The sequence below is a fragment of the Pleurodeles waltl genome, chromosome 4_2 (genome assembly GCF_031143425.1).
Source record: "Pleurodeles waltl isolate 20211129_DDA chromosome 4_2, aPleWal1.hap1.20221129, whole genome shotgun sequence".
NCBI lineage: Eukaryota > Metazoa > Chordata > Amphibia > Caudata > Salamandridae > Pleurodeles > Pleurodeles waltl.
In genome coordinates, this window is record NC_090443.1 from 727,939,212 (window position 1) to 727,954,542 (window position 15,331).

The 15,331-nt window shown below is 46.5% G+C and overlaps 1 protein-coding gene across 1 annotated transcript in view; it reads right to left on the minus strand.

Moving 5' to 3' along the window:
• HFM1 (helicase for meiosis 1) overlaps positions 1-15,331 on the minus strand; it is a 2,166,952-nt gene that overhangs the window by 1,137,659 nt on the left and 1,013,962 nt on the right. The window lies entirely within an intron of this gene.

Genomic DNA, 15,331 nt, shown 5'->3' on the forward strand with positions numbered 1-15,331 from the left:
ACTCAGGCTCCTGTGACATCCATGTGTGCAGCAATCGGGCATAGCCTTGTAACCCATGTCCCTGGGATTGATTAGGGAACTCCAAGTGCACGGCGTAGTGCAGGGGGCTTATGCACTCAACATGTCTTTCTTATGTTTCCCCCCCTTTTTGTGGTCTCCCTGTGCTTGTGTGCATTAGCATCATCAGACAAAGGAGCAGCGGCACGGGAGCAGGAGGGAGCTGCATCCCACATGGCCCTGGAGGGCGAGACAACGGAGTCAGAAGCCACCAGTGGGACGGAGGGCGAGGGGAGCTCCATGGCGGGGACAGGAGCTAAGACCAGCGACACGGACTCCTCCTCTGATGGGAGCTCCCTTGCAATGGTGGGCCTCTCTGTGCCCCCGCATCTACAGGTACAGCCGCGACCCCCCCTACCAGCACTGCCCTCCCAGCAGCCCCTCAGTGTTTGCCCCGTGGCCGCTCACCCAGGAGGGTGGGCATCTCCTTTGACCCAGGAACCTCAGCCCTTGTCACCCCTGCTGCCCTCAGTGAGGAGGCCATTGCCCTCCTCAGGTCCCTCACTGTTGGGCAGTCTACCATTTTGAATGCCTTCCAGGGTGTAGAGAGGCAGTTGCAACAGACCAATGCATACCTGAAGGGCATTCATTCTGGTCAGGCAGCCCATCAGCGAGCTTTTCAGACTCTGGCCTCAGCACTGATGGCAACCATTGTCCCTGTCTCTAGCCTCCCCCCTCCAACTTCCTCCACCCAGACCCAAACCCCTGTACCTCAGCCTATCCCAAGCACACCATCAGACCAGCATGCACACACCTCAACACACAAGGGAAGCTCAGGCAAACATAAGCACCACACATCCCTCAGGCACTCACGCAAGCATCATACCCATGCAGACATACCAAAAGCCACTGCCTCCACTGTGTCCCCCTCCTCCTCATTTCCCTCCTCCCTCCCTGTCTCGTCTTCACTCATACCTGCATGCACTACATCCTCAGCCACTACCTCCATCACCAGCACACCCACCACCACACCCCGCTCATGTGCAGTCACCACCCCCACTACCATTCACACATCCCCTGTGTCCTCTACCAGTGTGTCTGTGAGCCCACCTCCCAAGGTACACAAACACAGCCACACACCCACCCAACAGCCATCCACCTCACGACAGCCTCCAGCCCATGCACCTTCACCCAAAGGCACCAAATGTACACCTCCTACAACCACTACCTCTTCCTCTACTCCCAAACCCCCTTCATCTACCCATCCCAGTGTGTCCAAAAAACGTTTCCTGTTCAACCTTGACCTCTTTCCCGCACCTCCCCCACCCCTTCAGTCTCCTAGGGCCCCCCTCTCCAGGTCCCAACCCAGCACCTCAGCCACAACATCAGCGGGAGCAGTGGTGCCAGTAGTAACCGGCTTCTGGAGCGCGCCAGCCAGCAGGGCAGCCAGTGTGCCAAGGAGCCAGAGCACGGACAGTCCCCCACCTCAAAAGCACAAAAAGTTGTCCAGTGCCCAGTGGGAGAGAGGAAAAAAATCTTCAATCAAAGCCGCTCCCAGGGGTACAGGTGGGAGTGTGGATCCAGCCAAGGTGGGGAAGTGGCACACCAAAACTGGCAAGTCTGGGAAAACCTGTACGGCGGACAAGACGGCCACAAGTACCGCTGCCAAGGACACCGCCGCCACCAGCACCGCTGAACAGGACACAGCCGCAACCAGCACAGCTGAACGGGACACCGCCAGCACCGCTGCTAAGGACACCGCCGCCACCAGCACTGCTGAACAGGACACCGCCGCAACCAGCACCGCTGAACAGGACACCCCCGCCACCAGCACCGCTGAACAGGACACCACCGCAACCAGCACCGCTGAATGGTACACCGCCGCCACCAGCACTGCTGCCAAGAACACCGCCACCACCAGAACCGCTGGCAAGGACACCGCCGGCACCAGCACCGCAGGCCAGTGAGCGCCAAAGATTCCGACGCTACTGAGGCCGCCACGAGCAGGATAAAGCACTCTGGGCACCAAGCCCCCTCCAGAACCAGTGGATTATCACATCCACTACCTCAGTCCTTGGCAGGATGAAGCACTCTGGGAACCAAGCCCCCTCCAGAACCAGTGGAGTATCACATCCACTACCTCAGTCCTTGGCAGGATGAAGCACTTTGGGCACAAAGCCCCCTCCAGAACCAGTGGAGAATGACATCCACTACCTCAGTCCTTGGCAGGATGAAGCACTCTGGGCACACAGCCCCCTCCAGAACCAGTGGAGAGATACATCCACTACCTCAGTCCTTGGCAGGATGAAGCACTCTGGGCACAATGCCCCCTCCAGAACCAGTGGAGAGTGTTATCCACTTGAGAGACTGTGGTTTTGCACTCCCCAGGATACAGCAGTGGGCAAACCACCTACTGGAGAGACTTGAGAGAGACTGTGGCTTTGCACTCCCCAGGATGCAGCAGTGGGCAAACCACCCACTGTAGAGACTTGAGAGACTGTGGCTTTGCACTCCCCAGGATACAGCAGTGGGCAAACCACCCACTGTAGAGACTAGAGAGACTGTGGCTTTGCACTCCCCAGGATACAGCAGTGGGCATGGAGCCCCCTCGTGGATCTGGCGTCGTGCACGCATCCAGCTGAGGTGCCCCACCTTCCCTTCCCCCTGAGGTGCCTGTTTTATTTCTATCTGATGCCCCAGCAGTGTTCTCTCCGTCTTGTTCGGGTATTGAGTGTGGGCCTCGCCCATGCATTTTGGGCCCAGTGGTCCACGGACCATGATGGTGGCATACCTTGGACTTGTATTCTTGGTGTATGTATTTGTTTATAGTGTAAATATCTTTATATATGTATATATTTTTGATTACTGTATTTGAATATATTATAATCATTTGACTCATTTCCTTTTGTCCTTGCATTCTTCCAGGGGGGGTTGGGGGTTGTAAATGTAGTGTGTCAACATGTACTTGTGTGTGTGTTGTAGTGGGTGAGGGTGGGGGTGGAAGTGTTGCATGTTGCATGTGTGTGTCACGGTTTTTCCCTCCCACCTCCCCTGTGTCATAGGTGCAGTACTCACCGTGGTCTTCGCCGCCGTCTTTGTTGTTCCTGGTAGAGGAGCAGGAAGATAAAGGCTGGTAGAATCTGGAGCTCGGGCTCCATGGCGTCCTGAATCCTCGTGGGGTGTGTAAAGGTGAGCGTTTTCCCTTCCAATTTCTGTTTCCGCTGTGTTTTTGTTTGCGGTGAATCCGCCCCAGAAAAGGTGGCGGATTGGACTGTTGTAATAATGTGGGCGGTACATTGTCTTCCGCCTGTCTGTTGGCGGTTACCGCCACGGTGTTTGTTTGTACCGCCTTGGCGGTCGGAGTGTTAAAGTGGCTGTCTATGTTGGCGATTTCCGCCACAGTCGTGATGCCATTTCTTTTTTCGCCGGCCTGTTGGCGGTTTTACCGCAACTTTAACACCGACCGCTAGGGTTGTAATGACCACCTTGGTCTTCGATCACATCATCAGGTGAGCTTCATAACTTCAAGAGCACGTATCATACTAGCCTCAATCTATGAAAGCAAACCACAAAAAATTATGCATGAATTTGGAGGAAACAATGGAGATGGCTAGTGTCCAAGGTTTTGATAGTGAGGGGAGGAAATAGCATTTGTTTAGATTTCAATGACAAGCAGTAGCAGGATAGCAAAGGACTTACAGCTGACTGTTTTGCTTAGGCACACGTAGGTGCAAAAAAATAAAGGCAATAGGTGGGCACAAAGGATGTGGCACTTCGAAGAGATGAAAAGTGTGAAGCGTTATCTGCAGCAGTGCTGTGCTTGTATCTGTGTCTGCAATGATAAATGGACCACTGCCTTATCCACCGTTATGCGTTGGGTACGATAAGCAAAGCAGGGAAAGGCAGGAGCTGCACTCTTGTCTCCTACGTACAGTGAAGCAGCTGTCAGCAGAAACTGGAAAGAAATGATGTGCCAATTGAAATGAAGTATAAAATATAAAGCTTCAGCCTTGGTGGAGGTGTTCTTGTGGATTGGAAGTGGCGTAGTACAGCCCAAAAAACCTTTGGCAATAGAGAATCCCTCAGGAGCCACTCTATGCCGAATACCTTAAATAAAACTAAAATTATATTACATGTTGGGGAGACATTGCAATCATGTTTCCAACCGCACAGATCCACAATCACGAGATCTCGGGAGGGCTGGTATAGAGCGCGTTGGTGGTGACTGCAGGAATAGACTTTTTTGAATATCTGCATTTGCCCTACTTATGGATGAGGAAGCACATTGTAAATAATCACAATGCTGCCACTCACAGTGGCTGAAGTGGATGCCTTAGTGCTGTAGTGGGGAGTAGAAAGATGCCAACCTAGCAGTCAATTGACAAAGTGACCTGTATGAAAGCACCTATAAGTAAGCTTAGTACATGTAATCATTTTAGTAAAATGGAAAGGTCTTGGCAGTCCTGAAAACAATGTTTTACGTTTGGAAATGTAAATTCATGGACGGGGGGCCTGCTGTCCCTTGACCCTTACACAGGGTTGCAAAACGCAAACCTTCTAATTAATATTATTTGTATTCATTATGTATCTTGTTTGAAGGCTATTTGCAAATGAAAAAGTTGTGATGCAAACTATTACTACATGTGTCTCATCGCAGATTGCATTCCCGTTGAAAAAAACAGTCAGTGGAGAAAGTGAACATTTGTGATTTGTGATTGGGAATAGTACAACAAATCCTTTATTAGGTTTCGCCTGCACAGTACCTGAGCTGTGCTTGTGAAATCTATTTTATTTAATATATCTTAAAAAAGGGACTTACATCCCGCCTTCACTTCTGATCAGTCCGTATGCTTGCCTCTTTACTTTTCCTCCATTTCTATTGGTTGTAGCATTTTATTTCCTGTGTTTCTCTTGTCAGTAACCCGTGGCCCAATTACTCATTTTTTTCTGCTTTGGTGGGTGGAACTATTTTCTTTTGCTTGAGGCTGCAGAGCATTTACTGTTTACATTTTGTTATATTTCCCTGGCTGAGCTCATTTAGAGCGTGCTTCTTTACACCATTTATCTCGTCCTGTCAGAATACATTTTTTTACATTCTTGCCTCTGACGCCTTGTTTTGACATTCTTGCCTCCGACACCTTGTAGCTAATTATCTAATGTCACCCGATGTCCAAGATGCTTCTGCTGCAGCAACAAAATGTTCTCTGTAAGGCACACTGTTGCTCACTGACACTTTATATCAATTACATAAAATAAATAACAAATCAATCATCCCATTCCTTTACAATAACATTATGAAGGCCAACATTCTCCAGATTGGACATAAAACACAGCAGGAAAGACACAGAGAAACACAACTGCACTTTGTCTTTTACCTAAGACAAAAGCCAACTGAGAAGAATATGTCAACTTGTCACAAAAAGTTTGGAGTTGGTATAAAGTGGTTAGCGTATCTCTGCTCTGAGATTTTTATGCTATTTTTCCACTGCAGTTATTGTATCATGGCTAACGCCTGGTTATTTATCTTGGCTCTGAATGTATGTTCTTGGAGTTCCTCCGGACAATGAGCTCATCCCCAAGCCTGTTTGGTTTACACATTCCATGCGGCCGAGTGAACTCACAGGCCGCACTGGGGAGTACATTGTCTCATGCAGCATTGTTCTGCTTCAAAGATCATCTCCAGGGGTTAATTTCTCTTCTCATTTGAACTATGTGGGAAACTGGCACCCTGGTGCAGTACCCTCCTCTCCACCTTTTGACTGGTTTCTGAATGCAACTTGGAATGGAGTGCACTGGGATCCTGCTAACAAGGTCCCCAGTGCCAGTGTTCTTTCCCTAAAGTTGCAAAAATATTGATACAATTGGCAGCACCTTTAGCTGCCACTATAAATCCCTAGTAAAAGGTTCTGAGGGCAGCAGCACAGATTGTGCCACCCTCAGGGATCATGCATCCAAGAGCACCCCGCACTGCTATTGCAGGCTGAGTGTCATGGTGCAATCCTAACATGCATAATTGATATGGCACACAGCCTGTGTGACCTGTCAACTAGACACTGCATGCACTATAGGTAAGTCACCCCTCTGGCAGGCCTTTCAACCCTACGACAGGGTGCACTATACTACATGTGTGGGCATAGATGCATGAGCAATTTGTCCCTACTGTGTTCTTGCCAAACCTGGGGCATAGTAAGTGAACAGAGCAGTCATTTTAAATGCTTGTGCTGGACACTGGCCAGTATGAGTTTCACAGTTACATGATAGCCACTTTGAACCCTGGGTGGTTTGGTATCAAACACCTCAGAACAATAAATCCAAACTGGTACCAGTAGTGGATTTATTGCAAAAGGTACCCTGGGCCACCTTAGAGGAGACCCCTGTAAAAGCTAACTAGCCTGGCATGGTTGCTAGCCAGTCACAACCAGCCTGCCACCACCAGACAAGATTCTGAAACCCTGGAGTGAGAGCCTTTGCTCTCTGGGTTCAGAAAACAAAGCCCTTCCTGGGCAGAGGTGTTACACCTCCTCCACCAGGAATGTGCATAGCCCTGCCTGTGAGCTTCAAAGGGCTTGACACCCTTGAAACTCGACCTCCAGTCCTGCTGCTAGCAGTGGATGGCCACCCCCATTACAAACCCCCACTGTCGGTGAGAGCAATGGTGGGAAAATACACAAAGGACAGGAGGAGAGGCCACCTACAGCCTGCACCACCCTTAAGGATTTGTATGCGAGGTTACCCCTCCATTTCATTTTCCTTCATCTTGCATGGTAGGAAAGTAGCCAAAAGGGATAGGGAAGTGACCTCTGTCCACAGGAAATGGTCACATAGTGGGTGTAGCCACCATAAGGTAGATGACCCATTCGTCACTCCCTTAAACGCCCACTAAATGCAGTATTTAGTGGGCACCCCTAATCCTGCAGAACAGATTCCAAGGACACAAGAAGGCCAACAACAAAGAAGACCCAAGGCCCGAGAACAGAAGTCCTGGACTCGTCATCCACTGATGAGGGGTTGACTGGACATCGGACAGACACTAAAAAAACCCAGAGGACCTCCATCCTTCTGAAAATTGCCAAGGACCTCCCTCCAGAGTGAATATATCACTCCCTGCAACAAAAAAGCCAAGGACAGTGAAGTTCACTGACAAAGGAACCAGACACAGCAGCTAGGCCAAATTGTACCTGATGGACCTGGAGGACAAACCTTGCAAGTGTGCCAGGTTTGGTGGTACTGAGACCTCCAGTGGCTGAACCGGGCAATAGCCAGCAGTACTGGACCTTCAACCTCAGACACATAGAAGAAAAGTCCACTCCGGACTCTCTGAGGACCAGAAGCAAGCTCCAGTCAAGGGAATTCAGGACACATAAGAATCACCCCCCAGACTGGACCTGCTGACCTGCAATCCACCTCAAAGTGACCTGTCTTCTGGTTCCAAGGGAACCTTTGGGCACAGCTCTTAGCTCACCTATCTGCTCTGCACCCAGCCTCCCAGGCCACTGCACTGGAGAACCAACTATGCTCTAAGGGTCCCCCACCCCTTGCAACCTCTACTTCCCAAGGGGACCCACTGGACTCACCTTCAAGTCCACCCATACTGTGCTTTTCCAAGTGGTCCCCTGCAGTAGTCCTGCACCAGCACTAAGGACTTTTCAGACGCTGCTCCCGCTGGAACCGGGAACCGCCCGCCACCTTGATGGCCTCGACCAAAACAAAAAGAGACATTGGTAAACGCATTACCTGATTTTAAATGCATTTTCAAAGAAAGTTTTCTCCCATTGATTGCTACAGTGCGTAATTATGCACAAAAAGACTATTTTTGCTAAAGTTTGAAAAATCATAACTTAAAAAGTACTTTTGATGATTTTGGTCTTAAAAATGTTATAAAAATCTGAAGTATTTTTGTAAAGTTTGTCTTGAGTTATTCGTTTGAGTGTGTGTCCACATTTATCAATACTGTGAGTAAAACAAATGTTTAGCACTTCTCCAAGGTTGGCCTAACTGCTCGGCCAAGCTACCATAAGAATTAGGGGCATATTTATACTCTGTTTGCGCCGGAATTGCGTCGTTTTTTTTGACGCAATTCCGACGCAAAACTAACTCCATATTTATACTTTGGCGTTAGAAGCGTCTAGCGCCAAAGTCCATGGAGTTTGCACCATTTTTTAGCGTGGACACCTACTTTGCGTTAATGATATGCAAGCTAGGCGTTCCCGTCTAAAAAATTGACTCCGAGGGATGTGCGCCGTATTTACACTCCCGGGCAAAATTCACGCCCAGGAGTGGGCGGGTCAAGAAAAATGACATACGGCCGCTTTTGCGCCGTTTTTTAGCACCTGGAAAAGGCAGGCGTTAAGGGACCTGTGGGCTCGGAAGGAGCCCAGAGGTGCCCTCCCATGCCCCCAGGGACACCCCCTGTCACCCTTGCCCACCCCAGGAGGACACCCAAGGCTGGAGGGACCCATCCCAGGGACATTAAGGTAAGTTCCGGTAAGTATTTTTTATTTTTTGTGGCATAGGGGGGCCTGATTTGTGCCCCCCTACATGCCACTATGCCCAATGATCATGCCCAGGGGACAGAAGTCCCCTGGGCATGGCCATTGGGCAAGGGGGCATGACTCCTGTCTTTGCTAAGACAGGAGTCATTTCTATGGGGGTTGGGAGTCGAAAAAAATGGCGCAAATCGGGTTGAGGCGAAAAATTTGCCTCAGCCTGACTTGCCCCATTTTTGGCGCCCAAGCTCCATATCCCCCTACGCCGGCGCTGCCTGGTGTACGTCGTTTTTTTCCACGCACACCAGGCAGCGCCGGCGGCTAACGCCCGCATGGTGCTTCAGAATGGCGTTAGCCGGCGCTAATTTTTTTGACGCAAAACTGCGTTAGTGCAGTTTTGCGTCGAAAAGTATAAATATGGCCCTTAGAGCATTAGGTGGTCTAGTTTTACCTCTATAAACTAAGGTGGGGTTGCTTGGACTCTCTGCACAGTGCACATCACTTTTGCACACTTTATAGCGAGCTAGCCTTTTACAAACGTGGACGTGTTTTCCTCCCTGTTTCATGACTGCTCAGTTAATGAAAATATAGAATTGCATAGCATTGTGCATTGAACATTTCTCTATACTGTTATCATAGCCCAATTGGACAGGGAACTCTTTTGTTTAAAAGGATGAAAGGGAGTGTCCCCTTTATTCAGAAATAAAACATGCAACCTGAAGAAAACACACACAGTAGCAAACTTAATTAGTTGAATTATTTTCATCACATCTTGTCTCAAATATACCGAATGGTGTATATTGTCCAGCGTTTATAAATTGCATTTAATGCATCCTTTGGGCCCCTTTCCAGACACTCCCAATTTTTAGCAGATATCATAACAAAGGCTCAGGGGATAAATGTACTCGCCCAGGATCGCACAATCTGGTCAAGAAGGGTAGACAGGCCTAAAAGCCAGGTTTCCTGATGCCACAAAGGACTGTTTATCTACAAGAACAACCACATTGTACCCTTCATGCCAGTTGGACTGCACCCTGTCTCAAATGTGGAGAAATGCAATATTTTTCTGTTTTTTCTTTCTGACTGCAAAAGCCAAGTTTAAAATGATGTGGCGGAACCTGCTTCAAAAACCGTCAATGGTAATTCATCATGAAAGAGTGCTTGATTTCCTGTTGCTTTCTATTTGAGCTTTCAAGGGTGAGTCCAGAGTATTTGGCACAGTTCTTAAAAAAGGAGACAAATAGTGCAAAGTACCATACAAACTATATCTGCTCACTGCTAAAATGCCCCGTACTGGCAGTTGCCTCCAGTGCATAATGGGTTAACTCTACCACATAAGTTTTTGGACAAAAAGCTAGGGAGAAATGACTGCAAAGCTGGCTTGCTCTGTCATGAGTGAAAACTAGCCTGGAGCGCAGAGAGCTTTTTTGAAGACGTGGCTCATGCACACTGTTAACATGGTTATCAAACTAATACCATGAGGCCTATGTTAGCAGCGAGTTCTAAACGGCACCTCTTTGAGCACTATACACGGCTTTCCCTCAATAAGCACATCCTTAATGACCTGAAAGTTAACTGGCATTGGCAAAGCCAATAGGGCTGGGTTGATTCTTGAGTCCAGAGACATTTATATAAGTCTGCAGAGATGAAAGAAAATAATACTTTCTATTTACAGTGCACCTTCAAGATCAAGCATTTAACTTGTGATGATTCAAAGTACTTAGGGCTTCATTGCGAGTCTGGCAGTCAACAGACTGCCAGATTCATGGCGGCTTTCATGACCACAGCCGGTTTGGCAGTCTGACCGCAAAATTTGGAGTTTGGAGGTTGGACCACCAAACGACCTCCGTCAGTGCTCCCGACGAGCTGACGGAGGACAGCGATGCAGTTTGGAATCAGTCAGGGCAGTGTTGAACTCAGCTCCGCCTTGCTGATAACACCCAAGTTCTCTGCCAGCCTTTTCACAGAGGTTTCACCACCATGAAAAGGCTGGTGGAGAACAGTTGCAGGGACCACGTGCATGCCCATCCTCTGCCCAGCACCCTGGTAATATGCACTGTCTGCTATGCTGACAATGCACATTATGAAGGTGCTTGTGCCCCCTGCGGGCGGCAGCATTGCCTCTGGCTCTATTACGAGACAGTGACAATGCTGCTCCCACTTTCCCAGTGGGAAAGTCCTAATGGGGCCTGTGAGGAAGTTGCCAGTAAGGCGGCAATCTCCCCGTCGGAAGTTCGGCGAACGAGCCTTCCCATCCGCCAAACTCGTTATCGGCCCCTTAATCTAATTTGTGAGATCAACTTAATTTTGCTAGCGCAGTTGCATAAGGCTGATAATTTACGAGCAGCACCTGGCTTCACATGCTGTATTGAGGTTTTTATTCTATGTTTCTGTTTTTTGTCCATGCTGCAAATCATAATTTTTCAATCTTGGGTAAAGATTGTGACTGAAGCAGAAACACCATCTGCTGCTCTGCTTTGTATCATATTGGAAATTATTGTACTGATGCTTTTCTAAAGAATACTTCAGACTTACTATCTGACCTGGTAGGTGAGGCCTGTCCTCGGTGGCAGGAAGCTTTTCACATTTTCCTGTTTAATCAGATGGTAGGCAGCGCTTATTCATACATAACCTTTTGCTGAATGTACTCTAACTCCTGCCCTGAGGGACCTGTGTATGTAGTGCTCGCGGGCCTTAAATCAGGACTACCAGATGTTGCCATTTCTGCATACAAGTTCTCTTATGGTTCGCAGTATTAAAGTTCTGTAATGTTGGGAAGGCATGGTTTCTGATTTTCTACTAGACTAGGTTTCTTTCTGCTTCAGTTATAGGTTTTGAAGGGCAATCTTTCAAGCTTTCTTTTGTCCTAAATATTTTCACTAGTCACATTGATGTGCAGTGTACTTGATCATTTAAATCGATTACAGGGGCCTTAGCTTGACTTGTAATCCTGAAAGGGGCTACGTTTGGAAATGGATACATATAATAAGTGCCTTACTAAGCAAGTAATCTGGTCTCTTCTGCTGGGTTTGCTTGTTTACACATTGCCTTATATCTGCAGTAGGCTTTATTTTCAAGCAATGCATTCTTTTAATACTTATTATGAATCACATAGGTGAAACCTAATTCATTTACCAATGCCTGTTCTTTAAGGGATGCTAGCAGTCTGTCCATGGCCAATTCAAAGCCCAGCAAACATACTGCTCTCTCACTGGTAGCAGTAGCAGCATGTGCAGCTCCAATATGCCAGCCAGTGCGCTGCCGGACAAAGAATGGTCAGCACTGTACCTAACTAATTATGCCTGCTTTTTTATTGACAGGTCACAGTTCCAGCCTTGTTCTACACAGTTCCCAATTGCAACTCTGAAAATTCAATGCACCCTGCCCTAGACCCTGACAGGCCACACTTGGCTATAGGTGACAAAGACCATCGGCTGCTGGGACTAGGGCACCACTGCCCACTCTTAAAAAATAGTTTTTTTTTTTTTTAAACACATCCTGTTTTCCATTAAGAAAAATGGGTTGCCTTTAGTTTAAAACAAACAAAAAAAGATTGCTTTATTTAAAACCAATCACAGACATGGTGGTCTGCTGACTCCAGCAGGCCAGCATCCCTGTGAGACAGCAAATGGTAGTGAGTCACAATTTGCGACCTCCTTTGTTAATATTTATAAGGTCGGTCAAATGGCTACTCCCTGCAATTCAGTATTTCGAGAAATTACCTACTAGAACATAGCACTTCTACTTTGGGCTAACAGATGCTAAAGGCCCTGCACAAGTTATTGCCTTCTTTGTCAGTAACCTATCTAACTGCTACATTATACATTTAGCTACACATGCTGCTAGGGAACCAAAATTTGTATTTATCACTTTGAATCTTCATTTGTTGAAAAATGTATTAGCAATCTTATATAGAGGGAAAACTGTAGTGAAAAGCAAAGGCATTATTAGCGAATGGGCTGCATTCACATTAACATAACAGAGCCAAAAACCTGGCACCATGCCTTTAAGGCTTGCAGAACCTCCAGTATCCCACCATGCTTCAGAGGTTAGGGTGAGGTGACAGTTGGGCTACAGTTAGGTCTTTTTTTTTTTTTTCGGCTAGTGGAAGAGAAAAATATCAGAAATAGAAACTGCTGTACATCAAGTGTCTCATCCGGGAAGGTGGGGGGTTGCTTATGACTTTAATGAGGATTCCCTCGGAAGAGAACTAAGATTTACAGGTATGTAACTTATCCTTCTCTTCCAGGGGATCCTCATCAATAGTCATAAGCACTGACTAGATGAGCAAGCCCATCCCACAGTCCTGCAGACGAGGCAGTGTAAGCACAAGCAGTTTTACTGCTTCATCTAAACAGATTTGTTAAAGAAGCCTTTTTTGCATAGATTCTCATTATCCTAATGAGGCTACTGGATTTGGGCAGTAGGATCACATAGATTGTGGGGCACTAAGTACAGTTACACTCCATGTGACACCTGTCGGCCTAATTGGGGTTTTCTTGCTAACTGGCAACGCCTCATCTCTGTCCAAGAGCAAGGATGATTGTGGTAACCGGGTGCATGACAAGAAAGACTCCCCAGGGGAATCGTGGTTGATCAGATCTTATCCCTTTCTCTCAGTTGCATTAGTCTCATACAGGCAAAGACAAACAGAGGCGGAATATAATTCAATAAAAATGTATTGAAGTAACTGCATCTTAGATAAAATGGCATATATTGCAATAACTAGGATGATAAAACACAATAAAAGCAAAATTGTGACAAGGAGAGTGAAACACAAAAACAGTCCCACCATACTGTCACTACGAGTGAAATATATCTTACCTAAGCTATGTTAGAGCCTAGCATTATTAGCCTTAATCTGCCCTTAAGGTTTCCCCCCTGGGAAGATATCAGCCCTCATACCTGAGTAAGGAAGCCTGTAGTCTAGAGAGACACCGTCCCCATGTAGGCCAGGGTTCGGCATTTTAAGCAAGCAGCTGTAGCGAGGCAATCAGCATGCAGTTGTGGTCCTCTGGCTGGAATCTTTCTCTAACGTGTATGAGACAAAGGAGTGTTTTTATAATAAAACAGTTGACATTCTAAGAAAAGGTCCCTATGTAGGAATGTAGGAATGTGTGTGTTTCTATGAATGCTGGAGATACAGCATACCACTTTTGCCAGCAACCCTATCTGACTGTAGCATTGACGAAAGCACAAAGTGAAATGAATGTCCTTCAAAAAACGTAATGGTTTCCAAGGTGAAAGAACAATTAGATAGAGAAAAATAAAACAATACCGCAAATGTGGCTATTGCTAGAAAAATAAAGCAAGCTGAATAAAATGTAACTGGGCTAAAATGTACGAAGGCAGGCCTAGGTTGCTAAAATAATGTGTCTAAAATATGGCTAAACTAACTATACAACAGCCTGACCCACTTACATGTCTGTCTTAGTGTTTGAGTCTAGACAGTAATGACTTACAAAAGTATGCACTGTTCGGTGTTGTTTCGACGTTGATGGGCCATGATGAACCCTCAACGCAATATCAGCATGACGGTGCTGGCTCGACGTCGAGAGATGAGTGGCCGCCGATGGAGTCTTTTCCTTCGTTGACGTTGATGGTTGACGCTGTGTGGTAGCTTTCGACGTGTTGTCCCTTGATGTTACATGAGCTGCCGTCGACAGAGGTGTGCTTCTAGACGTCGAAGGTCGATGTTGATGCGACGAGGATGGAACTATTAACGTTGAAGCCGACAGAGAACAAACAGGAATTTTCATACCGGGTGAGGTAGATCTTGCTCACTGTTTTTCCACACTTTTTCCTTTGAGACCTTCTTCTGAAGGGAGGTGGTTTCTGTTGTTTTTTACCTCTCTTGTAAACCATACAGACGGATTCTCTGTCTGTCTTTCAAGGTCCTTTTTGAAAGATTTTGGCAATGGCTGCAGGTCTCAGGACAATGGCTTTCAGGGAGACACATGATGCAGACTAAGTGGGGATCAGTCTGAGCTTTCCTTTGGCCACAAGAAGGGCGTTTGACAAAAAGAGAAAGCATTTTACAGGAAGAAAAATCTAATTTTGTGTCAGGAAAGTGTCTTGTTTTATTCAGACAATGTGAAAACATTGAGTAAAACTTAGAAAGGTAGTTTAAGTTGAACATTTTCTGGTAAAAAATCCAGAAAATGAGAGCTCAATGCTTCAGGATCCTAGCTGAAGGAGCCGGAAAAAAGAACTGACCTAGCAGTAGCCCAACTGTCACCTCATTCTCACCTCTGAGGCATGGTGGGATACTGGAGGTTCTGCAGGCCTTAAAGGCACGGTGCCAGTTTTTTAGTTCTGTTATGTTAATATGAATGCAACCTCTTGGCTAGTAATGCATTTGCTTGTCACTACAGTTTTTTTTCTATATAAGAATGATAATGCATTTTGTGCCTCTCTTTTCTGCACTACAGACATGTTGAACTCTGCTTGATGTGTTTAAAAAAAAAAACTTTATGAAAAAAGGCATTTTTAGCCTGTTTTATTAACATAGGCTGCATGTGTGCATACACACTTGGACATGATTCATATATATGTATATATAAATATATATATATATATATATATATATATATATATATATATATATATTACAATTCTGCACGTAACTTCATACTTACATATAAATTTACTACATATACATGTGTGTAATATATGCTCCGGGGACCCAGCAAATGGGAAGTAATATCAATTGCTTACAACTATTGATGAAGATCCCCGGGGAGGGAACTATTAGTTTATAGGTCGTTTTGCAAACTACAATAGAATTTGGAAAAAGAAGGCGCTAACTTCTGAACAATTCTCTTTGTACATCTGGTTCTAAGTAGCTT